We start from the raw sequence: 25,755 nt of genomic DNA on the forward strand, positions 1-25,755 counted from the left end.
AAGGAAAATCCTTTAAATGCAACAAAACATACGAGTACTGCATAGAGATTTCATTGCAACACTGGAAATAAGCGACAAGACTACAACAAATTAATATACAACGTCGTACTGCAGATGGGTTTATCCCAAAAGAAAAGCGAGGAACTCATAAGAATGGAAAAAGAATCAACGAAGTCGTGAAACAAAACATAATGATTTACATCAGTCTCTTCTCAGAGTGAAATTTCACTACCTAAGAAAACAAACTACCAGATAATTCGTCAGCGATGACAAAACTCTTGCTGATATTCATCGCGATTAATTGTATAAAGTTTTGCAAAGAAAAAGTTTCGGTGTTCGGAAATTACGCTACGATGATGACCATATTCACACAGAATTTAATATACACTTTTTTAAGCCCAAAAATATCTTTGCTTGCTGTGAGAAAGTTACAGAAATTAATTAGATAAATCGACATTAGAAACAGCCTATAATACTCACCGTCAGGAAGTGGAACTCAATAGGAAAGAGAAATAAATGACTTAAAATCTGTAAAATCCAACAATTACATCACTGCTTGTTTTGATTTACAATCATTACTACCGACGCCTTCAGGCGAAGTCTCTTTATTTTATTATAAAAGCAGATTATCAACATTATTTAATTTCACAATTTTTTACCGGACCACAAATGCAGGACACTTCTGTCTTTGGTTCAAGCGAATTGCTAATCTTGATTCAAATGAAATAGCGTCGTTCCTGTTACAATTTTTGAGGAACCATGCCAGGGAAAAAGAAATAATATTATACTCAGATAACTACTGTGGGCGAAATAAGAACAAGTATATTGTCTATCTTTATCAATATGCAGTACAGAAATTGAACATACCTAAAATTACCCACAAATTTTTGATAACGGGTCACTCCCAAAATACGGTAGATAACGTGCATTCTTTGATTGAGAAACAAAAAAAGGCTTTAAAAGATGACCAATTTACGTGGCTGCGCAATGGTTCACAGTAGTTCAAACAGCGAAAAAAACAGGTGAACCTTATATAAAATTAATAAAAGGTGTACATCGGATATATTGGACTTTAAAAAACGATGTAAGGAAATGGGGAACAATAATTATAACATTGACGAAGAAGGAAATCAGGTCGTCTGGAATGACATAAGATGAGCTAGGTGGAGAAGACATTTAAAAATAAGTTTCAGGTTAAGGCAAGCTTCAACGATACAGAGTTCAGAACCATTAATATAAGGCAAAGACAACGAGGGATGGTGGCTAAGATGGAACTAAGTAAAGCAGATTCGCATTCACCAGGAATATGCAATCTCAAAAAACAAGATGTAGACTCTCACTATGTAAGGCTAATGTTATTCAAGAGCACTATCATAGGTTTTATACAGATTTACACGTGACCAATGCAACAATAGAAGACGAACACACAGATTATAATATGCAAGACTTTGATTAAGTGTTAACACTAAAAATTTGTAATAAATAAGTACAATCTTAAATAAAAAAAACTGTTATTTGATATGCATTTTTACTGCGTCATTTGCGAAAAATGATATATTTTTTAAAACCATATGGCCGTATGTGCTAAAATACCTATTAATTTTAGCAAATTTTATGTACTTCTTGATTCATATAAAAATATGCAAAATTAAAGACAATTATACCAAATATCAGGTTTGTAGTTTAATTTTTGGAACTACAGGAAATAAAATTAATTTTACAAAAACTTAAAATGCTCATAACTCGATATTATGATTTTTGCAGTTACTGCCCTATGGTTTTCAAGGTGCGATATTATAAGCCACGTATACCTAGGCATAATGTAGCACTTAAGACAAGTAAAAATGCCCATTTGTGTCTCTTTTATATAATATATTATACTATTCTGAAAATATTTCTTCAAAAGATAATCAGTCCCAAACTGAATTTCCTCTATCCACGTGGCCTTGAAAAACCTTTGGCTATAGGTACCATTGTTTAAAAAAGAACAGATTGTCTATTGTAAACAATGGCTACAGTATTGTCCGTAGGTCTTGTTCATATTATCTGTTTCTTTTAGGCCGATGCCACATTATGCGTTTTGACCGGATGCGGTGAAAACGCATCCGTTTCCAACGCAACCGGACCGACCTGTCACACTATGCGTTTAGTCTGGTGCAGTTTGTAAGCGCGTACCGATGACTCAAAACGCATCCGTTTCCAACGCAACCGGATCGATCTGTCACACTATGCGTTTTCACCGGATGCGGCGGAAACGCAACCGGTCAAAACGCATAATGTGGCATCGGCCTTAGTGCTAAAGGTTCAGTTCAAGTGAATATAAGTACCTACTTATTACAAGCGTCTACCATTTAGCAGACATTACGGGATTACAGTGGCAGTGGTATTTGACGGCTACAGTGACTCGATAAAGAATATTCGCGAACTCAAGCGAGGGTGCTGCCGCCTAATTTGGAACTAGATGAATTGGAATGAAAATATAAACAAATCATCCGTTAACCTATGTATCAACGTTGTTTGAATGCTTGTCGGGTGTGTTCATTTAGTGAATGATTTATTTATATTAACCTTTCCGGAACCGTGCTATAAAAACTTACGCTGCAGGCCGTGCGGGGCAACTATGTTACCCATTAAAATACTTTAATAATTCATTTAAATTTTACATTATTGTTTGGAAAGTTATATAATAAGGCACTAGTAACTGAAATAATTTGTTTTTATTATTAAAAAGATTTACATTTTTTTATTTTTACCTGTAATTACAATTTGATTTTATTCCTGATTTTTACAGTCGGGGCATAAAAATGTTTTACTTTCTTCTCGATGTATGGTACAGATTGGTTTTCTGCATGTACTACATGATATTTGAGTCTTTCTATCACGTGCCCTGGCACAAAAGCTGCATCTTCGACTTGTATATTGTTGAATGTCTCTGGCAGGGGTTTCTGGCATTGTGTGCCCCGAGGAGTTAATTTCAATTTTTGTATAAAATTTAAATTATATTTGATAATTTTTATAAAAAAACGATTTAGTAATATATTTTCTAAGATTACCTGGAGGGATAAAAAAAATTAAAATATTTTGAAAAGTTATAAAGATAAAACCGCATCTGGGGTAACCAAGTTGGCCCGCACGGCCACGGAAAGGTTAATTCATTACATCAATAACAATATTCATTATATCCAAAGACGTTATCCCAATAACATCGGCCATTTTCATGCAGCTGCACTGCCATCTATAGTCGATTTAGTTCGCGAATTAAAGCTGCAGAACAACGTCGTCGAACTACACAAGCATCATCGGGTTCCGAGATTATCTTTGATGGAAATACATATATAACAGTTTCAGCGAATCAATAATAATTTTTCACTAATATTAATAATAAATCTCGTTTCATTTCCATGTTAACTGACAAATTAACATCTGCGAATATTGAAGTGAGGCAAGCTAAAAATGACGCAGATGTCCTTATGATTAAGACAGCAATTGAAAAATTTAAGGCAACAAACACAACAATTGTAGTTGGTGAAGATGTTGATTTGTTAGTACTGCTTACTGCAAGGGCTCCAGTAGATAAATTTATTGATTTTCTGAAACCTGGAAGGGCTCAACAGCGAACAGAGATATATTCTTCGAAAAGTTTATCGGCTTATCCCAAATGCCAAAATTAAACTTTATTTTTACATGCGATAACCGGCTGCGACACTACGTGAGCAATGTACAGAAGGGGCAAAACGTCAGTACTTAAATTATTCGAAAAAAGATTTGACTGACTGCTGTAAAGTTTTTACAGAACTTGATTCCACACCGCAAATAATAATTACGGAAGAAATTCGCTTTCTTCTTGCGGTTTATGGAGCTCCAAAAAAAAATTAGTTGTCTTGAAAAATACCGATACTTAATTTTGTAAAAAATACGCGAAACAAGAAACAAGTACAACTATCATGTCTTCCTCTAACATCAGCATCTGCTTTCCAACATATATTATCAAGTTCAAACATGGCTAGGCAATGAACTGAACCCAGAAGACTGGGGTTGAAAATTAATAGATATTACTCTGAAACCGATTAAAACCATACTCCCACCTGCTCCAGAAAAACTCAATAACACTATTTTTTGCAATTGCAAAGAAGGTTGTAGTGCCGCATGTGGATGTGAAAAAGTCGGGTTGCTGTGTTCTCTAGCGTGTACCAACTGCCAAGGTCAGTCTTGCTCAAATGACCAGTTTAGTACAACAGAGGAAGACTCCTGTGATTTTAATGAAGAGACCAATGACTCAGTCACATTTGAACAATTTTTGAACATCCAGCAAGAGGAAGAGGAAGAAGATGAAATCAAAGAAGACTTGACTGTTGAAGTAGACTTTCAAAAATATGAATCTGATTAAAATATCTAAAGAAATCAAAACAATAGTTAACCTAATAGTCAATAGCAATATCAATAATCAATATCAATAATAAGGTAATATCTAGAACTTGACCGGTATTGTTTCCTTAAATTATCCTAAAATTGTCAAAGCAGTTAGTGGAGGAGTAGGCCTACAGGGAAAACCACGGTAAAAAAGCGCGCCGAGTTGACTACCTCACAGGTGGCAACTCTTAGGAAAAAAATATTAAGGGCTATTTTTGTAGGGAATTTTAAGATCTACAACTTTGGTGCAAGGTTATTTTTTGATAAAACTTACCGTTTTCGAAAAAAAAAATCCAAAAATCTCAAATTTTGACCTTTGACCCCGAATAACTTTTGTTGCACACATGGGATTGATGGGGACGTTTAAAACTTTATTTGTTGTGGTATACCCTAGCTCTCCACCAAAATTTGGCTCTCCGGCAATTTTTGTTATTGCAAATGTCTATATAGACCGGGTTAAATACCAGATCATAAGAGATTACCATTTATACAAGACTTACCATCAAAACATTCCAAATGAAAATTTTTCGATAAATAGGCCAGCAAATGAAAAACCAAAAAACATGTTTTTATTACTTTTCAAAAATCTATCGAATGACACTAAACACGACATTGCAACGACACCTCCTGGTAGTGGGGCCCGGGGCCACTTTGAAATTTTAAATGGCAACTCACATTTTTCTATTGTAAATTATTACTCTACGTGAAAACATAAACAAATTTTATCTGATTTTTCTTTTTAGATTAGGAATGTCTGTCAATCAAGTCGCTATGTAGCCACAAAAAATAATTTTTAAGGTACCGAATTTGGTTTTTTAAGAAAGTTTTGTGTATCAGAATCTGAAATAAAAGCACCCCAGCCTCTCAGAGGCATGTTTGGTGCCATTCGATAGATTTTTGGAGAAGTAATACGCGTTTTTGGTTTTTCATTTAGAAATGTATTTCCCGAGCTATTAAACTATTTCCATAATTAATTTTACTAATTTTTAATTAAATCCATAATTTAATTCAGGGAATATTCTACAATCCCACTTCTTCTATCACACCCTATATAAAATAATAACGTACACTCAAACTACTAATACTTATTTCGCACCAAGCGCGTCCAATCGAGTCCAGTCCTGTCGAGGCAAGTCCGGTAAAATCAAGTCAATCAATAACTTTCCATTTTCCACATTAAATGGATATTTGGAGTCATCAATGTAGAGACACATATGGTTAAAAATAGATGTAGTTTTTCACACAACAGTAATACTACGCTACCTTAGAAGAAGGGGAGTAAGGCAACGAGGAAAACTATCGCGAATTCATCCCATAAATACTAGAAGATCTGTTTTTGGCTCATTCCAAGTCCGTCTAATATACTTACCGTTGCACGTCATTATGTACGTCAGATATCTAAGTTGACACAGTTGTCAAAGTATAAAAAAATTCTGAATCCATTTTAAATAAAATAGATCACATAATTCTTGCAAAGGTGAATTTTACAACAAAACAAATTATCATTCAATGTAAATAAATAAAAACTTTAGAAATAGAGAACAATAATTAAGTTATAATCTTACGCTATAGTTATTAAGGTACCAAGGGTATTATAGGGATAATAACGCTTGAGGTCAATGGTGTACCTATACAGGGTGAGTCACCTCTAACGGGACGGAAAATTACAGCGAAATGGTAAATGATTTGAAAAAATTTTTAAATTAGTAGTTTGTAAGTTGATAAAATCTACATTTTAAAACTATTTTGAAATATACATGGTGTCCCAATAAATGGCGGCGTATCAAAGTAACATTTTTTCTTATGGAACACCCTGTATTTTATTGTATTTTTTAATTGTCCGCAAAAAATAAGGTATAGTTTCATAAGACTTCCCTATACCAATATACCGGGTGTCCCAATAAGAATGGCTCTCGGCCATATCTCAGGAACGGTTTATAGTAGAGCTTTGAAATAAAAAATTTTATTACAAAAGTTGCCTCAGGAAAAGCCTGGAAATTATTTTCATAATTATGGGTCCACCGCTAGAGGGCGTAATTGAATATCAAATATAAAAAAATCTAAATTTTACAAAATTTTCCTAATGAAGGGGCTCTGGAAATCCGATTATTGTATTCTTCATCAAATTCTGCGCATATTTGATTTAACAAGTTTAACTCTACCTTTGCAAATAAGAGGTGGGGGTGAGTGGGAACCTTGTTATGAAAAAATGGCTGTAAGTCCGGTTCTGCCAAATCAAATTTTGAAAACTGGGTCTTGTTGAAGACAGATCTTTTTCTTCAATGTAAGCGTGATAATTTTGAACCATCCTAATAAGTAATAAGCCAGCTGGGAGGCGTTATTTAATTTTTTTCAGAAATCTAGTTTTCTTTGGAAAATATTAAATACAAGTATGCATTTTTAATCATACTTTATAAAATTAGATTAAATTAGCAATAGAATAGCGAAAACCGCATGTCGATACCTTTTGTCTATCTCAAGATATCTCGAGAAACGTGTAAATTTTATACATAACTATACGTTTTTATACGTAAACTAAGTTAATGAAAAGTAGTGTGCTGTGGAAAAAAACAAAATAACATTTTCCAGATGTCAACGTATAAAAATATAATTAATTAAAACAACAATATAAAGAGAAACAATACTATTAAAATTAAATATAACACAGAACAAAAAGAACTACTTAGTGACGACCTAAATACTCAAATTGTTGCCCATCATATACTACTCTAGAATACATTATCCAGAGAATACTAAACGCCATTCAAAGCATATCGAGAGCAGAAATTGAGACTGCTGTTCAATCTACTCTTGAAAGAGTAAATGTTTTGCAACGAAAATGATGGGCAAAAATTTGAACGTTTATGTCATCACTAAATAGTTGTTTTTATTTCTCTGTAATAGGGCTTTTCAACGCTTCTCATTTGTTTCGAGCCTCTGTCATATGCCGTATAATCCGTGTATAATATTAATATACGAGATATGAACGAGGCTCGAAACAAATGAGAAGCGTTGAAAAGACCTAATATACGTTGACAGCTGGAAAATGTTTCTTTGTTGTTTCCATAGCACACTACTTTTAATGAATTATTTCGTTTACCGGTGACAGTAACAGTTATGTTTTTAAATTTACACGTTTTGTAAGATATCTCGAGATAGAAAAAAGGTATTAACATGCGGTTTTCGCTATTCTGTTGCTAATTTTGTCTAATTTTGTAATATGGTACTAAAAATGCATGTTTGTATTTAATATTTTCCAAGGAACACTAGATTTCTGAAAAAAATTAAATAACGCCTTCTAGCTGGCATATTACTCAGTAAGTTGGTTCGAAATCATAACTTTTACATTGATGAAAAAGATCTGTCTTCAACAAGACCAAGTTTGCAAAATTTGATTAAGCAGAACCGGACTCACAGCCAGTTTTTCATAACAAGGTTCCCACTCACCCCCACCTCTTATTTCCAAAGGTAGACCTAAACTTGTCAAATCAAATATGCGTAGAATTTTATGAAGAATACGACGATCGGATTTCCAGTGCCCCTTCATTAGGAAAATTTTGTAAAATTTAGATTTTTTAATTTTTGATATACAATTACGCCCTCTAGCGGTGGTCCCACAATTATGAAAATAATTTCCAGGCTTTTCCTGAGGCAACTTTTGTTATAAAATTTTTTATTTCAAAGCTCTACTATAAACGGTTCCTGAGATATGGCCGAGAGCCGTTCTTATTGGGACACCCGGTACAGAGTGTTCTGAGTTATGGTGACTTTTCTTAAAATGTAAAGTTTTAAAAGAAGGCTTATTCTCAAGGTATTTGGAAATTATGAAAAAATACTTTTACATCTAAATAGTTGGATATTGGTTGAATGTATTCCATGATTAATTATTACAAAATTATTTACAGGGTGTTCAAATTTATAGTTTCATTATTGGATTATTCCATGTGTCATATGATGCTTATTTTAAATAGAACACCATGTATATTAATACAACATTATACTAAACGGAGTCATCTCTTTCGAATGGTATATGGATGTCCTATACCTAGGTCTAATAGTTTTTGCGTAATTTACAATTATTTAAATTCTTATTCTGTAAATCGAGTTTAAAACAAAAGATGTATATCATTGTATGACATCGTCATTTTATGATAGTACGGTCTGGTAATTATCAAAAATATAAACATCCTTGTATGATATTCAAATTTAATTGTTCCTAAAATTGAATAATCACGTTATCTACGAAAGAGTAGACATGGTACTTTGCATTGGGGAGTGTTTCCAAAATTGTATCTTACCTTCTTAAGTTTACGCTGAGAACTATTATGATAGAATACATCCAAAAAGGACGTTTTTGAGAGATTTCAATAGATTTCGTGCTACTGGTAATGTTGCATACGGAAAGTTAAATAAAAATAAACTAGTTATTTGTGATGTCGTCAAGGAGCTTGATGTCCTGCTTTCTGTTACGGAAAACCCAAATACTAGTAAAGGAAAAATTTCGGGTAAATTGTAAATCAGTCAAACGACTGTTAGAATCCTTAAGAGAAACCACTATTATCCGTATAAAACTCAACTACAGCAGTATTAGACCAAACAGGAATATGATAAATATTTAACTTATCGTTTATTGACTTTAGACTTTATAGAAGATCCTGATTTTTTTTAATGTATTGTATACAGACCAATGTACCTACTTTTCATAATAATGGTCTAGTAAATAGACATAATTTTCATTTCATTATGATACAGTAAACAAACATTTATTTCGTACTGTTTAAAAATCGAGAGTGACTATAAATATTATTTTTAAAACCAATTTTCCGTTTAAGAAAATTGTAAATTACGCAAAAACTATGACTCCTAGTTATATAACATCCCTATACCATTCGAAAGAGGAACCTGTGTTTAGTATAATAATGAATTAATATACATGGTGTTCTATTTAAAATAAGTATCATATGACACATTAAATAATCCAATAATGAAACTGTAAATTTTGAACACCCTGTAAATAAATGGGTAATAATCAATCATGGAATACATTAATTATAAAATAATTACCAGACCCTACTGTCATAACGTGACAATGTCATACAATGCCATTAATTAACTACATCTTTTGTTTTAAAATCGATTTAGAGATTAAGAATTTAAATAATTGTAAATTACGCAAAAACTATGAGACCTAGGTATAGGATATCCATATACCATTCGAAAGAGGTAAAATTGTTTAGTATAATTATTTATTAATATAAGCATTATATGACACATTGAATAATCCAATAATGAAACTGTAAATGTTGAACACCCTGTAAATAATTGTGTAATAATTAATCATGGAATACATTCAACCAATATCCAACTATTTAGATGTAAAAGTATTTTTTCATAATTTCTTAAATAACTTGAAAATAAGCCTTCTTTTAAAACTTTACATTTTAAGAAAAGTCACCATAACTCAGAACACTCTGTACATAGGTATAGGGAAGTCTTATGAAACTATACCTTCTTTTTTGCGGACAATTAAAAAATGCAGTAAAATACAGGGTGTTCCATAAGAAAAAATATAACTTTGATACGCTGTCATTTATTGGGACACCCTGTATATTTAAAAGTAATTTTAAAATGTAGATTTTATCAACTTACAAACTACTAATTTAAAAACATTTTCAAATCTTTTACCATTTCGCTGTAATCTTCCGTCCCGTTAGTGGTGACTCACCCTGTATACCGTTACCGAGGGCCTTTGGCCCGAGGGATATACGTTGACCGAAAGCGTTTTTATCTATATTACTGTTGGTGCCTTCAAAGTTTAATGTCCGACTAAATTATTCTTTATATGCAAGAAATTTGAATGAATTTTGAATTATTAATTTTTAAACAAGTACATTAAATGTAAATGTAAATTTTACCAGCAATAGCCGTAACGTAATTGTGGTAACCATAGTTTTCCTTAGGCTGTTATTTGTCAACTTGGCAGTATTTAACTAGTTATTTAAATTTAATACCCTAGGGCGTTATTTTTCAAAATGACGCCCTAGGGCATTATATCCTACTTAATTGAGTTCAAAATCATGTCATTATTTGTAAAATAATATACCAGTCGGACATTAAAGTAAATAATAAAAACAGTAAATATAATAAAACAAATATTTATTTTCAAGAATAAAAACAAATATGAAGTGTCATCACCGCAACTGTCAAATAAATGTTACCAATTTATGCTAAAATGTCACCTTCGTTCGATTACAGTTACAGTGTGTTCAAACAGCCATTTATACAAATTACATGAAACATATTACATATTGTGTATTTCTTTCAGTTAACATTAATAGAAATCTTCAAATATTATTTGTACGCATATATAAAATATGTCTAGCGGCTGTAATTTTAGTGTAATCGGCAAAATGCGATAAAATATACTGTATTATCGCTCTTAGCATTTCATATCGCTGTTCCCTCATTACCCATCCCAGATATTGTAACATTCTTATTTTTATTGTGTGTATTATTTCGCATTCTTTGCACATTCTTGCAATACTTCCGTGCTCGTATTCTTCTGTACCCATGTTATTTTAAGCATCCTTCTGTAACACCACATTTTGAATGTGTGTAGTTTATTTATGTGTTCTTGCTTCAATGTCCAGCCAGCTTTCAAGTCCATATTGCAGTATCGAGAACAGGTAGCATCTCAAAATCTCAACGCTCTTACTCTCAGGTCTAATGTAAGATCTGTGTTGCAGATATATGTTTTTAGTTTTACAAACGCATTTCTTGCTATTTCTATCCTGGTCCTTATTTCTGTTGTTTGATCATTTTTCTCTGAAATGCAGATTCCTAGGTATTTATAATTATCAACCCTTTCCATCGGTATATTTACCAACGGTATGCTTGTTTGTATGTTTATCTTCTTAGTTATTATCATGTATGTGGTCTTTTTTATGTTCATTTTTAGTCCACATGTTTCACAGAATTGACATGTTCTTCGTATTAATACAGATGGACAAATTTTGGAACGTCTGACTGGATTGGACGTGACTGGACTGTACTCGCTTGGCGCGAAATGAGCCTAATACCTATCCTTAAAATAAAGTACTAAAAGTTTAAAACTAGTACACAGCTTTACAATAAAAATTGCTTATGTACAAAATATACCTTCCTTTTAATATTTTCATTATATTTAACAGCTGCCTTTAATTCGTTGTAAACCATGTCTTGGTAAGCTTTGTTGTAAACATATGCATCGTGATCTGTACTAATAACAAGTCTTTGTTCAAGATAATTAGAAATCCAGTAGAATTGAAGACAAACATTATATTTAAAATAGGTCATAAATAGTAGTGAATAGGTAGTAGCAAAACTTCCTAAAAATATATTCTTTCATGATTTAATTCAATTTTATTATAATACACAAACATTAATGACTATATAATTTTTAAGGAAAATTAATTATTGTAGTTTTTGTGTTATTATTATCCTTTTTGTGAGATATTTTTCTCTGGTGTTACTTTCTGCACATTCAAGGACCTCTTGTTATGAGAACATCAGAAAGGGGGTCTGGATATAATAAACTCAGTCTAGAACAGGGGTGGGCAAACTTTTTTTAATAAGAGCCACATAAGGTTTTTGGTCAATTACCAAGGGCCGCAGTGTTTTCAAATTTATAACTTTAAGCTATTTTTAAGGGGGGGTAAGCTATTTTTTTAATTTGTTTGAAACTATGGTAGATTTTGTTTTTAATTAAATAAACATATTCAGTACAATTCAAAGAATATCCGAAAAAATTGTTTCAAGACCAACTATTGAAAAATAAGCCAATGGTGGCAAATTTTTACCGACACCTAAACAAAATGAATTTTTCAGTAGACCAGAGTTCAGAGTATCAGAACTCGTTATTGGATCATATGTAACAAAAATTCAAAAATATTTTATTAGCTTATGAGTTTCTCGATATAACACTGTCGAGTTTTTTTAACTTTTGACGAATTTTGCGTTTTTGATATCACTCAGAAGTGAAAATACCGAAATAGTGATAATCAACACAGTTGTTATTGTTACCTCACGAAATATCTAAAGAAAATATATGAAAAATTTTAGGTGGATCTGTCAAGTAGCCTTTGAGTTACAATGTCCACCACCTATAAAAAGCAGTTGAGCAGCTTTGAGAAAAACACGTTTAGTTTTGACAACTTTTATTTTCAATTTCTTCTGTCTGTCAAATAGTAAAGTGATGCACATTGGAATATGTTTTTAAATCGCAGAGTAATTTACAAAAGAAAATGGAACAGCTGTTGAACGATTCTCAATACGCTCAACAAGCTGCTGCAAAGCGAGTCGAAGGTAGGGATATTAAACATGCTGTATTTCTGGTAGTTTTCCTACGGTCAAACTGAAATGTTCAGAGAATATTTTTGAAATTATGTGTTTTCATACAAAATAATAAAAAAATCGAAAATTTCAAAATTTTCAAACCATATCCCTACCTCACTATACCACATTCGCACTTATTTTAGCACGGTATTTGCCGCAAATATAGAGGGTGTTTCATTTAGAAACGGGAATACTTAAATTGTGAATAGAGGTCACTAAGGCGGTTCTAGATATACTACATTTATCGCATCAATGATTTTTATAACTGCGACAGGGTGTTTTATCGATTTTGCCCATGTCTTTCTGGAAGCATAACTTTAGAACCACCTTGTATATTTTTGATATTTGACATAGATATCTCCCATTTAAAATCCAAACCACCCAACTTCTAATCACAAGAATAATCCAGATCCGGACTAAACAAAATTATTGGGAAATAATTGGACTAATTCTTTCTTTTTAATATGATCAATGAATAGTTTAAAATTTCATTACAAAAGTTTCATTTTGAGATCAACACCTATAAATTTAGCAAAGTAGCAGTGTTTAATTTCTAAATAACTTCCTACGCTAATTTACAGCATCTTCTAAGAACCTTTTCTAAACTTAATTATCGGATATGATTGTTGATTGTTGTATAAGACATCAGTATGTTCTGTCTCTAAATCTTCCAAAAATGCTTTGAATTCACGATGATTTAATCCTATTAAACTAGTACAATTAACAATATTAGTTATAATTGAAATGACGTTGTCCACATGCAAAACATTTTTGCACAATAGCTGATGATGGATTATGCAGTGAAGAATAATAAATCATGTTCTGGAAACTGTTGAACGTAACATTTAAGTTTTCTTAACGGTACAATATTTGTTCCTCTTAAATTTGGTGCTCCGTCAGTTGTTACTCTTACTAGGTGGTTATTTTCCACACAGATCCTGACTACTTCGAAACTATCATTTTCATTTGTTGAAATTTCATGGATTTCATTGCGGGAGCCGATAAACCTCTGCGGAAAAATCACCCGCTGCGAAAGTGATAATATTAATAGCTGCATTATCTATCTATATTTAATTATCAATATTAGCAATAATTAGAAAAAAAATTGAAATGAAAATAATTCACTTTCTCCCCTCGGGCCGCAAAAAAATGTCTAAAGGGCCGCATGCGGCCCGCGGGCCGCACTTTGCCCACCCCTGAGCTAGAGTCTTTTCGGAAAAGAAAATCTAGTCAGATATTATATAAAGGCCAATACACTCAGACGGTCAGGGCATGTGATACGCAGTACGCTATGATACAAAATGGCGCCCCATCCTATTTTGCTCTCGTTTCTTGCAAACGCTTGAATGAAATATTCCCGAATCGATGGATTGGCCGAGATTCTCAAATTTCTTGGCCTCCAAGAAGTCCAGATTTGATAACGCCGGACAATGCACTGTGGGATTTCATTAAAGAGGAGGTTAGAAATGCAGATATATTTCGAAAAAGGACTTGCGAAACGGAGTTCGCCAAGAATTTATGTTAGTAAGTCCGAACATGCTGAGACGGATGAGCATACGAACATGGCGTGGCGCGTCGTACCAAATTGTGAACAATGGAGGTATGCACACCGATGCTTTAGATAAATAAATTAATAATAAATGACTTAAAAAAACCCTATAGTCCAGAGAAATAAGATTTTTCTCGTGACACATCCCCCTCCAGGCCGAAACCAAATTTTTTGAGTAGTATGGACATCTATAATAATAACCTTTATGCTTCGTGTAGCCGATTTTGATGATATACGTAGTTATAAATAAATGAAGATCAAAAAACGGTAAATTTTCGCTTTTTTAGTCTATAACTAAAAAGTTAAGCATTTTGCAAAAAATTGCAAAATAAATAATAAATTTTGAGTTTTTATAAGTATTCATAACTTATGTAAAAATTAACTTAGAACCTTCTTATTACACGAATTGCTGAGACTTCTGGTGCTTAAATTATATTTTAAATTTCAAAGCAGTTGGTCCAATAGTTTAAAAGTTATTTAATTGGTTTATCCCAAATTCATTTTTTGCAACACTGTAAGTCAGAAAATTATGAGGTTACAGTAAGACTTCTGACAGTTTATGGAAGAAGAACATTTATACTATTGACTTAATTTAAAAAAATTACAAAAAGTGAATTTTAAAAAGTGTAAAATTATTTTGTAAGAACACGTCGACTTTTTGCTTACTTAAAAAACAATTAGAATAACTTTTTAACCGTTACCCGTAGAAAAATTATTTTACCATATTTGGAAAGACTTAATTTTTATACACATTTAGAAAGAAAAACAATTGTCCTAGGACAATTAGGGACGAAGTGAGTCCCCCCTTTTTTTAATTCACATGTTTTGCAAAATAATTTTGCAGTATTTAGAATTATTTTTTGTCATTTTTTTTAGTTAAATTAATAGTATAAATCTTCTTCTTTTTATCTACTTCATCATTTTCTGACTTATAGCGTTGCAAAAAAAAATAATTTGGGATAAAAAAATTAAATACCTTTTAAACTATTTGACCAATTGCTTTGAAATTTAGGGTATGATTTAAGCACCAGAAGTCTCAGCATTCTGTGCAACAAGAACGTTCTAAGTTAATTTTTACATAAGTTATGAATATTAATATAAACTCAAAATTTATAATTTATTTTGCAATTTTCCAAGCAACCAATAAGGATAGACATATTCAGCGAACGCCATATTCAAGTTTTTTATATGATTTATGAGTTTTTTTTTCTCAAATTTGTTTAGAATACTAACTTTTTGGTTATAGACGAAAAAAGCGAAAATTTACCGTTGTTTGATCTTCATTTGTTCATAACTATGTATATCATCAAAATCGGCTGCAGGAAACATATAGGTTATTATTATAGATGTCCATACTACTCAAAAAATTTGGTTTCGGCCTGGAGGGGGTTGTGTCACCAACAGGATATTTTTTTCCTTATTTCTCTGAACTACTATGTTATTATTTTCCCTCTGTAGGATAACAAAAACAATTCATTAGTGTAAAGGGACTTTCCGGCCATCCTATACATACAAATATTTCCCCCTTTTTAAATAGAAATTGAATAAAATTTCTGAGCTCGGTAACTTTTGAATGGTATAATTGATTTTCAAAATTTAACATGCGTTGGAAAGGTAATGGTCAGTACTATGAGAAGTCGTAAAGGTCGGACTTAAATTTTCGAAATTTTTGGGGGGTTTGTGGACGAGAACGAAAAACAGACCATAAATGGGAAGGGCCGTAAAATCCACACCCTTGGACCAAAATAAATGGTTGATATATTAAGGTGGGATTTGACGCAATTTTCAATTCAGTTAGATTTAGAAAATCGAAAATTTCGTGTGTGTGTGTGTGTGTGTGTGTGTGTGTGTGTGTGTGTGTGTGTGTGTGTGTGTGTGTGTGTGTGTGTGTGTGTGTGTGTGTGTGTGTGTGTGTGTGTGTGTGTGTGTGTGTGTGTGTGTGTGTGTGTGTGTGTGTGTGTGTGTGTGTGTGTGTGTGTGTGTGTGTGTGTGTGTGTGTGTGTGTGTGTGTGTGTGTGTGTGTGTGTGTGTGTGTGTGTGTGTGTGTGTGTGTGTGTGTGTGTGTGTGTGTGTGTGTGTGTGTGTGTGTGTGTGTGTGTGTGTGTGTGTGTGTGTGTGTGTGTGTGTGTGTGTGTGTGTGTGTGTGTGTGTGTGTGTGTGTGTGTGTGTGTGTGTGTGTGTGTGTGTGTGTGTGTGTGTGTGTGTGTGTGTGTGTGTGTGTGTGTGTGTGTGTGTGTGTGTGTGTGTGTGTGTGTGTGTGTGTGTGTGTGTGTGTGTGTGTGTGTGTGTGTGTGTGTGTGTGTGTGTGTGTGTGTGTGTGTGTGTGTGTGTGTGTGTGTGTGTGTGTGTGTGTGTGTGTGTGTGTGTGTGTGTGTGTGTGTGTGTGTGTGTGTGTGTGTGTGTGTGTGTGTGTGTGTGTGTGTGTGTGTGTGTGTGTGTGTGTGTGTGTGTGTGTGTGTGTGTGTGTGTGTGTGTGTGTGTGTGTGTGTGTGTGTGTGTGTGTGTGTGTGTGTGTGTGTGTGTGTGTGTGTGTGTGTGTGTGTGTGTGTGTGTGTGTGTGTGTGTGTGTGTGTGTGTGTGTGTGTGTGTGTGTGTGTGTGTGTGTGTGTGTGTGTGTGTGTGTGTGTGTGTGTGTGTGTGTGTGTGTGTGTGTGTGTGTGTGTGTGTGTGTGTGTGTGTGTGTGTGTGTGTGTGTGTGTGTGTGTGTGTGTGTGTGTGTGTGTGTGTGTGTGTGTGTGTGTGTGTGTGTGTGTGTGTGTGTGTGTGTGTGTGTGTGTGTGTGTGTGTGTGTGTGTGTGTGTGTGTGTGTGTGTGTGTGTGTGTGTGTGTGTGTGTGTGTGTGTGTGTGTGTGTGTGTGTGTGTGTGTGTGTGTGTGTGTGTGTGTGTGTGTGTGTGTGTGTGTGTGTGTGTGTGTGTGTGTGTGTGTGTGTGTGTGTGTGTGTGTGTGTGTGTGTGTGTGTGTGTGTGTGTGTGTGTGTGTGTGTGTGTGTGTGTGTGTGTGTGTGTGTGTGTGTGTGTGTGTGTGTGTGTGTGTGTGTGTGTGTGTGTGTGTGTGTGTGTGTGTGTGTGTGTGTGTGTGTGTGTGTGTGTGTGTGTGTGTGTGTGTGTGTGTGTGTGTGTGTGTGTGTGTGTGTGTGTGTGTGTGTGTGTGTGTGTGTGTGTGTGTGTGTGTGTGTGTGTGTGTGTGTGTGTGTGTGTGTGTGTGTGTGTGTGTGTGTGTGTGTGTGTGTGTGTGTGTGTGTGTGTGTGTGTGTGTGTGTGTGTGTGTGTGTGTGTGTGTGTGTGTGTGTGTGTGTGTGTGTGTGTGTGTGTGTGTGTGTGTGTGTGTGTGTGTGTGTGTGTGTGTGTGTGTGTGTGTGTGTGTGTGTGTGTGTGTGTGTGTGTGTGTGTGTGTGTGTGTGTGTGTGTGTGTGTGTGTGTGTGTGTGTGTGTGTGTTTGTATTACATTTATTATGGCATCATGTGTGTGCATTTTGCTACGTTATGGCATCTGCGAGCTTTGTGGCATCATACACGCGATGCCATAAAATTTTAAGTCGATTTTTAGCATCTACGGCATTATATTGTCACAGATGGCGTCATTTTAATATTTTGTAATATTTTGGTGTGTATGACGCCATAAGATGATATCGTTGTACATTCACACACATGTATTTGTTATGGCATCATTCTCGCTGCGTATATAGTGCTGCCCCCTACGATTAAAATAATATGTGCATGAAATAATTTACACTCCTTTGGAACATGATGCCATTAGGTACGAGCTATCAGAAGCTAGAGGTGTGTACCTAATTTGCGGAATTATATCGATTTATACTTTGTTAGTTTTTTGTTGTTGTTGTTGTGGCCGTTATAAAGATAATGTAGTGTGTGTGATGTTATCATGACAATGTACGTAAACTTCAAAAATATCACAGGTCAACCAGGGGCAACTGAAGCTCTAATATATTATATTCTCGAATGTTTTGGTTGTTGGTGCACTGAATGTGAAATGGGTCAAAATTGTTGTGTCACGTCGTTTTCGAGATATCCTAACCTTTATTGTATTATTTTTAATATCTCATTTTTGATAACTTTGAAATAAATGAAATATAAAATGAAAATACTGAAAGCCAAGGGTAAACTAATGAACTACACGCAACATAGAGTATTTAATTTTAGAATGTGACCTAACAGTAAAAAATATAGAAATACCTAAGTACAAAGAAACCTTAGGAAGATAGCAACAAATGAAAGACTAATGGAAAAAGGACAAAAATTGGCTATGGTTTCATAGTTATTGAAGGCATTAAATGGAAATGGAACCAAAAAACAAGCAGAATAGAAAAAGTAACAAACAATGCAGAACCAGCTAATTCATAAAACTAGCTGAAGAAAACCGTGACCAGACATCTCGTAACGCGACAATTCGTAACCGGACAAGTGGTAACGGACAACTCGTAATGGCGACAGTTCGTAACAGCGACACTTCATAACGGCGACAGTTCGTAACTATACAAGTTCGTAACGGACAATTCGTAAACGTCCAAATTGAATTATTCTGTTTATGTTTGTTAACGTGAAAACTAACTGTTATTACAGTTATAATTGAATGTTTATCAATTTAATGAATCAGTACCGGGATGAACATGTTTAATACATTTTATATTTCGTGTTTCAGAATAATATATTAAAAGTCCTTAATAACAAACAAATATTTAAATACATACAAACTTTTAACAATATTTTTAAAAGTTTATCCCTCTCATTGTTCTTTAAATTTACATATACCTAGACAAAGGACTAATGAAGTAATTAATGAAAGCTTTAAGCCGGCAACCGTCTTTAGACATTCCCAACTTTTTAAGTAAACATTTTGTAAAGGAAAACAACTTTTCTTCTTCTTCACTTGCCTTGTCCGTTGCGGACGTTGGCTATCATCATAGCAATTTTAATTTTGTTTGCGGCGTTTCTGAATAACTCGATCGATGTTAGTCCAAACCATTGGTGTAAGTTTTGAAGTCATGAGTGTCTTCTTCTTCCGGGTCCGCGTTTGCTTTCTATTTTACCCTGTATTATTAGTTGGAGTATATAATATTTATCATGTCTCACAATATGGCCGAGGTATTCAAGTTTCTGTTTCTTAATTGTGAAAGAGATTTCTTTTTGTTTTCCCATTCGGTGCAGTACCTCTACGTTTGTGGTATGAGTCGTCCCGGATATTTTGAGGATACGTCGATACACCCACATTTCGAATGCCTCCAGCTTTCTCATTAATGTTTCCGTCAGTGTCCATACCTCTGCGCCATACAGCAAGACTGGAAATAAATAGCACTTTTGCAGCCATATTTTTAGTAGGAGAGATATGTCGGATCGGGTGAATATATTATTAATGTTGTTAAATGTTGCTCTGGCATTTCAATTCTAGATCGTATTTCGGTTGTTTGATCCCATTTGGAGTTGACGACTGTTCCAAGGTATATATACGAGTCAACGTGTTTAATTAGTTGGTTTTTTATTTTTAATTGTCTGGCAGGTTTTTGAATTTGGCTGACCAGCATCCATTTTGTTTTATTTATGTTGAGGTTAAGTCCTCTTTCTTCACTCGTTCTTTGTACCATCTCCATTAAGATACTGTGAAAAACAACACTTGTCCAAAAATTAAAATTTTGGCAAATCAAGAAAAACTTCCCAGACATCTGTTGTTTTCTATAGAAACATCCAAATGTTCTATGTAGTTTACTCCGGACATCATAGATTTTTACAAAACTAAATGTGTCGGATGGATAAAGAAACTACTATTCTATGAGAAGAATACATAAAATCGAATTTTCTTAAAATGGACATGTATTGTTTTTCAAATAAACGCTTCAATTTTAAAAATGTTTATTCTGATACTGATTTATTAAATTGATTATTTTTTTCACCCGTCAAATTCTGACGTTTTTGCTTTTTCAGCCAATCACCACGCGTCGTTCTAGCCAATCATTGAGTGTAATACTGATAAAACAGCCTCTTCCTTGATAAAACAGTCTCGTCCCTGATAAAACTTAAGGTACCCTAAATTTCACATAATACGTACATACCTTAATTACGAACGACATTGGAAAATCTCATATTAGTTATAAAAATTTTGTTTTTAATAATTGTTCATTTTCGATTTAAACAGTTTTTTATGTATTAACAATATAATAAATAAATTCGTTCATTTTTAAATCATAAAATAATTTATCTATAACCTACTTAAGACATTGATCCTAGTTGTCTTAAAAATATTTCACAGATGCCGTATTTACTAATAATACATATTGGTTCACAAAATAATCTTTTCAAATACCACTTGTCCTCTAAATTTTGCTTGATAAATTTAGAGGACTCGTGGTATTACCTTTGATAAACATAATTTCATTTATAACTGTTTAACAGTTAGTTTCAACGTTAACAAAAATAAGCAGAATAATTCAATTTGGACGTTACAAATTTGTATAGTTACGAACTGTCGCCGTTATGAAGTGTCGCCGATACGAACTGTCGCTATTACGAATTGTCCGTTACCATTTGTCCGGTTACGAACTGTCGCGTTACGAGATGTCATGGAACCGAAGAAAACACAAAGACGGAACGAGAAACAAAACAGGCACAGTACAGGGACATGAACAGATCTAAAGATAATAACACAAAAGGAAGGAAAACAAAGTACAAGTTAAGCACAGAAAAAAACAAAACAATTCTGAAAATGGCATCATGGAAAGTAAGAGGTATAGATGGAAAGGCAATAGAACTGCGGGAAGAAACTAGAAATAAGAACATTGAAACAGTAGCTTTAACAGAGACAAAGAAGGAAGGAAGAGGATCAATAATATTAGAAAAAGGAATGTTACTAATATACAGTAAAGTGGTAGAAACGAAGAGAGCTCAGGCAAGAGTAGCGTGCATAATAAAGATGAATATTATCAACAAAGTAAAAAATTGGATATATTACAACGAACATATACTAAGAGTAGACGTAGATATGGATATAGAGGAAACCAATACAAAACTAATATATGCTATGGACCAGATGAAGACGAAACAAAAAACGAAAATAATGAGTTCTGGGATAAGTTCCCAGAAGTGATAAATATTTGTACCTACAGAGAAAATTATGATCACAGGAGACATGAACAGTAGAGTGGGAAAAGAAGCAGAAAGAGGGAACAATGTCATTGGACCTTATGGGGAGGAAAAAATAAACAAAACTGGAAATTACCACTCAAATTCTGTCTAGGTCTAGACAATAACCTGGTGATTATGAACACACACTTCCGGCATAAAAGTATACACAAGATCACAAGAAAAGTCAAATCAAGAGAAGAACAATCAATTATGGACTATACTATAGTGCGAAAAGCAGAAGAACTGGATAAGAGACGTAAGGGTGAAAAGGTGTTATGAAATTGGCAGTGACCACTATATACTGGAAACCACATTCAAAAGCAAAAGAAAAGAAATAAAAAGGAATGAGAGCATAAACAGAAAACACAAAGAAATAATAAAAAAATTATAAACTAAGGGAAGAATCAACGAATCAACGAAAATAATATACACAGAGGAGCTAGAGAAAGAGATGGAAAATGAACACGAAACAACAGAAATAATAGAAGAAGAATGGGAAAGATTTAAAAATGCGATGATAAAATCAGCTAATGCAATATGTGGGACTACAAGAAACAATAACAGAGAGAAACGAACATCTTGGTGGAATGATGAAGTGAAAAGATAAATAAAAGAAAAGAAGAAATTATAAAAACAATACGTACAAGACAAAACACAAAAAATATGAAAATTATAAGAGACAAAGAACAAAAATGAAAGAGATAGTGAAGGAAGAGGAAAAGAAAAGTTGGGAAAAATTCGAAAAAATAATGGAAAAAACAGCACAGAAACTGTAAAGTTATTTTATAGAACACTGAAGAACCTAAAAAGCAACAAAGAAACAAAGGTGAAACAAATAATGAACAAGGAAGGAACAATAATAAACGATAAAAAAATAATGGAAAGATGGAGGGAACACTTCGAGCTGATACTGAATGGAAAGCAAGGGAATACAATGGAAAAAGAAAGCCAGATCAATAGAGGGTCCATGAGAAACACGGAAAATCAAGAAACTTTAGAAAAAGAAGAACTGGAAGAAGCAATAAGAAAGATAAAGATTAGAGAAGTACCAGGAAGCGATGAAGTAGCACCAGAAATGATGAAATATATAGAAGTAAAAAAAAATTAATTTTTATAATTTGTTTAATTTGTTTTCATAAAAAAATTACTATGCATATAGAACCTAATATGGAAAATAAAAGTAATACCCAGACAATGGACAAATGCAGTAATTACAGTAGAATTCCGATTATCCGTGCTCCTTGGGACCGGAGGTGGCACGGATAATTGAAAAGCACGGATAATTGAGAAGCACGGATAATCCGAACATATGTGTTTCTTATGTATAATACATACAGTCGGAAAAATGAAAGAATACCCATGAACGATCACATCAAGCACTTATTTTGTATTTTCTGTCTTTTTCTATAAATAACAAACGTTTGTTATAGACAAGGACAGCAAATACAAGGAAAGTGATTGATGTGATCGTTCATGGGTACTCTTTGAGTGTGGCATCAAGAGTGTGGCAAGCAAAACCAATAGCGAAGAACAGAAGACGACGAAGCATTAAAGAATGGAATAGTCACATCTCGCAAATACTAGAAAGTAAGAGAAAAACTTGACAAGAAGCAACACAAATGGCCACCAATAGGAAAGAATGGAGGAAGTTCATTGAGAGTTAGACGAAACTCCCGACACCTCAGAAGATTAAGACACTGATTAAGATTGAATGAATGGCCCAACACCGAAAGGTATCAATGAGTCTACTGATTAAGTAAGTAAAGAAGTAAGTTTTTTCGCATCACCTTTTAGTTCAATTGTCAAACATTAAAGACCAGGTGTACAAGAATCAAGAAAAGAGAAAATCATCGGCAATAGAAGAGGTGTGAGTGATATGAATTAGAAAAAATAATAATAGATTAAACAAAATTGTAGAAATAAATATCTGCAAAAAAAGAAACACAAGTTAAAAAAAAAGAAAAAAAGAAACGCAGTCAGTAAAAACTCTTAAAACACCTCAAAAACCCCATGGATGCCCGAACAAATAAAATCCGTAATGGCTTTCTTTAAATTTGATTTGAAGAAGGAAGTACTACCAGGAAAACAAAAATGTGAATAGTGCAAATCAAAATATCCAGTATTAGAAATGAGAAAATTTACGGATATAAAGTTTTATTTGAAAAACTATTAGAGCCGCAATAAGCGACTAATAAATAATAATGACAATAAATTAATAACATAGATTTTATGCAAATTGTTTGCAAATAACTGACAAAGTTAAAAAAACAAGAATTTGTTCTGTAATTTATTAGTTTTTTATTATCCCAAAAATGTCGGGCATAATAATTCAAGTATTAAGTCATGGTGTGTCAAGTGTGGTATTTATGACATCTCAAGGTACATGTGGCATCTGATGCCACAAGTAATGTTATCATAGTTTTCCCTGTAGTTTTGTTTAGAAGGAGGGTATAACAAAATTAGAAATATATTACTGATCCAGACCTAATTAGAATCAACCTAACGTACGTAGACTTGATGATGCCACTTTGCAGTCTGAAGCACAGATGCCACAACAAATGCGGCGCCGTGTATGTGTGTGTGTGTGTGTGTGTGTGTGTGTGTGTGTGTGTGTGTGTGTGTGTGTGTGTGTGTGTGTGTGTGTGTGTGTGTGTGTGTGTGTGTGTGTGTGTGTGTGTGTGTGTGTGTGTGTGTGTGTGTGTGTGTGTATAGTGTCGCATGTAAGGAGGTTGTGCGCGACTGACGAGAACTGTCGTCATCTGGGATGTTCTATATTCTAGGTCTATTCGGACGTATCCTGCCAATATTGCCAAATTTGATGTAGATTTCATGCACCCCAGGCATAGCTTGTCCCATACTAATAAATAGATATTTTATATATAATACTAAATATAAATTATAAAGTCAGAATTTGGTATTAGATTTGAGAGTAAACTAAATGTAAGCACAAATACTTACGACGTCGGGATAGTATCACGAGGTTTTTTCCTGGTTTTCCCTCGTGATTTACTATGGAGTCTCTAACGCGAGAATTTTAATGCCACCGTTGCATTTGGTTGTCTTTTTAAAGACAGATCACATGCTATTATCTTTTGTGGCGGATATTCTTGAATTGAGTTGATTTCATGTAATCAAATGAACTATCTTTTAGTAAAGTCGTCCCAGAAACGCAAATCATCAATATTGGCAATATCATTTTAAAGCCTTCTACTTTAAAATGTATAATACATGCCTGAATTGCCGATATAAATGAGTCAGATTAAATAAATTATTAGAAGAATTTTTTACTAAGCAACAACATTTTTGTTTATTATTATTATTTTGTATTTTTACAACGACACCCGACTTGGGCGTCGAAACGTTAATAAAATAATTTTTTGGTAAAATTGTGACTTATTTCCCATTAAAAGTAATTGATTATAAAAATACCACAAGAAAATAGCTTCAGAACAACATTTATTAAGTTTGTTGTTACATTTCTGTGATATTGGGTTAAATTGGATAGCTCCATAATCGGGATAAGATCTGATCAAATCATTAAAAACCATTAGGAATGTTAGGGGTCAGCTCCCCACCAGACTTTACATATTGCACTTACGTAGATGCCTATGAAAAATGATGCCTAGAAACTTCACTTCATTTTTTAGGGTGGTTGTGTTGTTGATTTTGACTTCTATTAGTTCATCTCTTTGCCGAACCTTTATGAACCACACAGCTTCACATTTGTCCTTGCATAAGAACAGATCACGTTCTGCAAGCCAGCTTTGTGTGTTTTCCAATTCTATGTGCATTTTACTCATCATTCTTTTGAGTATTATAATATATTATATCCCTCAACATATCAGTTATTTTTTATACCCTAGAAGTTATTTTAAATTCAGAAATTGTTTTTTTATTTAGTTTGATGCCTCGACAACGAATGCCCATTGGCATGGCACAGTTGATTTTGCAATCAGATACCTAGTGAACTGTGTAGTGTGTTTGTTGAGTAAATGTCTTGTTACTTAGAAAAGTCGCCTTTATTGTCTTTACAGAGAAACATTCAAACGTCTATGCTAATGTTTATTAAATAAATAATTGCCCACAGAGCTGACATTCGAACTCACGACCACTGAATTCAAAGGTAGGTTCTCTTACCACTGAGCCACAGAGGGGTTTAAAAAATTATTAATAACTTTGTATATAACATAATTATATAAAATATTTATATTTTGTAATTTATTGAAATTGAGATAAGTGGTTTTGTAGTCCCATCGACCATATATAGACCAGGAAGGATCTGTATTTA

This window comes from Diabrotica virgifera, chromosome 5 (genome assembly GCF_917563875.1).
Source record: "Diabrotica virgifera virgifera chromosome 5, PGI_DIABVI_V3a".
Lineage (NCBI taxonomy): Eukaryota > Metazoa > Arthropoda > Insecta > Coleoptera > Chrysomelidae > Diabrotica > Diabrotica virgifera.